Raw genomic sequence first — 2,627 nt, forward strand, 5'->3', positions numbered from 1 at the left:
AATGGGTTAACAAAATTTTGAGGAAAATTTTCGGAGCAAAAAGGGATGACATTAGCGGAGAGTAGCGAAAACTGCGTAACGAAGAGGTTCACGAACTCTATTCAAGCCCTGACGTAATCAGTGTTATTAAATCACGTAGGCTGCGATGGGCGGGTCACGTAGCTCGAATGGATGAGGGCAGGGCAGCGCGCAGAGTACTGGTAGGGCACTTAGAGGGAAAATGTCCTGTGGGGAGACCGAGGCGTAGGTGGGAGGACAATGTGAAGGCTGATTTGAGGAGCCTAGGTATTGAAGATGAATGGAAGGAAATAACCCAAGACAGGGACAGGTGGCGAAAACACGCTGCTGCGGTAGTGGACTCTCGAGTCCGGTATGACCAGTGAGGAGGAGCAGGATTGGTTAATGGGTTGGCTTGCATTCCACACAAATGGCCAAAAAATACCGATCTTGTTTTATGTTTTCTATGTTTCGATAAATTTCATCATTACTTCGTAATTTCCAACCTTCCGAAGTTTTTCGTAAGATATTTTCCTGATGATTCGCGTCTCTACTACTTCAGCATTCCGTCTTCAGGCCACGAGTGGCCTACCGGGACCATCCTACCGCCGTGTCATCCTCGGAGGAGAATGCCGATAGGAGGGGCGTGGGGTCAGCACACCGCTCTCCCGGTCGTTCTGATGGTATTCTTGACCGAAGTCGCTACTATTCGGTCGAGTAGCTCCTCAATTGGCATCACGAGGCTGAGTGCACCCATAAAAGTGGCAACAGCGCATGGTGCCCTGGATGGTCACCCATCCAAGTGCCGACTACGCCCGACAGCGCTTAACTTCGGTGATCTCACGGGAACCGGTGTAGCCACTGCGGCAAGGCCGTTGCCTACTCTCTACTACTACAGAAATATCAAAATTATTTTAATGGAAGAAATTCACTTGAATGGTGTCCCAGGATCCATGGTAAATATTCAAGAATATGACAGCAACGATCAAATTCTAGTAAACATAGGCTCTAAAAGCATACTTCCAAAAATGCGTATCTGTGAAACAAATCTTTTCTTCTGCAAACTCTTCGCTTTCAATAGTTTGAGACGTGGTAATATGGAGCAAAATAAGAAAAAAGTACAGCAAACATGAGCAGTTTTTCATATTCGCTACTATGAAACACATTTCTTCTACTGAACAAGTGCACATAGCTCCTAAAGTAACCACTTATAATATTAGTAATAGGTATACCAAAATAACAAAATGATAGTGGTGGTGGCGGTGGTTAGTGTTTAACGTCCCGTCGACAACGAGGTCATTAGAGACGGAGCGCAAGCTCGGGTTAGGGAAATATTGGGAAGGAAATCGGCCGTGCCCTTTCAAAGGAACCATCCCGGCATTTGCCTGAATCGATTTAGGGAAATCACGGAAAACCTAAATCAGGATGGCCGGAGACGGGATTGAACCGTCGTCCTCCCGAATGCGAGTCCAGTGTGCTAACCACTGCGCCACCTCGCTCGGTGCAACAAAATGAAGACACAGGAAGTGAAGGCTGAGCTTCAAATGCCCTTTGAGAAGACGCAATTTCCGTCAAGATCAGCGCCTAGAGGAAGAGGTCAGACTAGAAAATGTTAAGAAAAAAAAAAAAGAGCTATCAGAGAAAGAAGCCTTCGTGTAGCGCATTAACAAACTGGAAATGCTCTACTAACTAACTAAAGGAATATACCACAAGAGATCGATATACTTAACGCCAAAATTTGAAACTATTTCACTGTTATTAAAAAAATGTTCAAATGGGTGTGAAATCTTATTAGACTTAACTGCTAAGATCATCAGTTCCTAAGCTTACACACCACTTAATCTAAATTATCCTAACCATGCCCGAGGGAGGGCTCGAACCTCCGCCAAGAACAGCGGCACAGTCCATGAATGCAGCTCCCCAGACCGCTCGGCTAATCCCGCGCGGCCACTGTTATTCGCCTAGAGGCTCTACACGAGGCAGAGGATCTTACACTGAAGAAGAAAGGTTTAATGTGCAAAACCTGATGACAAAGGAAAAAAATGTGAAAATTCTTGGAACTTATCAAAGACAACAGAATACAGACGGCATAGCAACCAGGAAGTACACTGGCGGGGGAAAAAATCGCAACTCCAGAATGGCGTTGTGTGACATAAACACAAGTTGGTAGACATGTTTCTACATCTGAAAGATGGTGTCAGATCAAATTTTGCAACATTCGCATGCGAGAGACGCTAGTAGTGGCACTATGAGGATGTTTTAAATACACGCTGTAACGGCCGTGTACGTTAGGTACCTTTGTGATTGCACGTGGAGAATTGATGTTAGTCAAGAATGCCTTTAAGGTGACAAAGGCGCTATTATCAGCACCTCACCAAGTCTGAACGAGGTCGAGAAATAAGGCTACGATAAGCTGGATGTTTCTTCTGTGATACTGCAGAAAGACTTGGCAGAAATGTAGCCGCTGTATATTATTGCTGGCAGAGGTGGTCACGAGAATGTACAGTCACAAGAAGACCGGGCTCCGGACGGTCACGTCATGCCACCGAGAACGAAGACCATCGTGCTCGGAGTACGGCCCTGGCTCATCGTAACTGCATCAGCAGCAGCCTGTCACAAATCAGTTACTC

General features: G+C 45.9%; 1 pseudogene; it reads right to left on the reverse strand.

The window, feature by feature from the left end:
• Positions 1-759: 759 nt before the first annotated feature.
• On the reverse strand, positions 760-877 carry LOC126195947 (5S ribosomal RNA; annotated as a pseudogene).
• Positions 878-2,627: the final 1,750 nt, after the last annotated feature.

Source organism: Schistocerca nitens, chromosome 7 (genome assembly GCF_023898315.1).
Source record: "Schistocerca nitens isolate TAMUIC-IGC-003100 chromosome 7, iqSchNite1.1, whole genome shotgun sequence".
NCBI lineage: Eukaryota > Metazoa > Arthropoda > Insecta > Orthoptera > Acrididae > Schistocerca > Schistocerca nitens.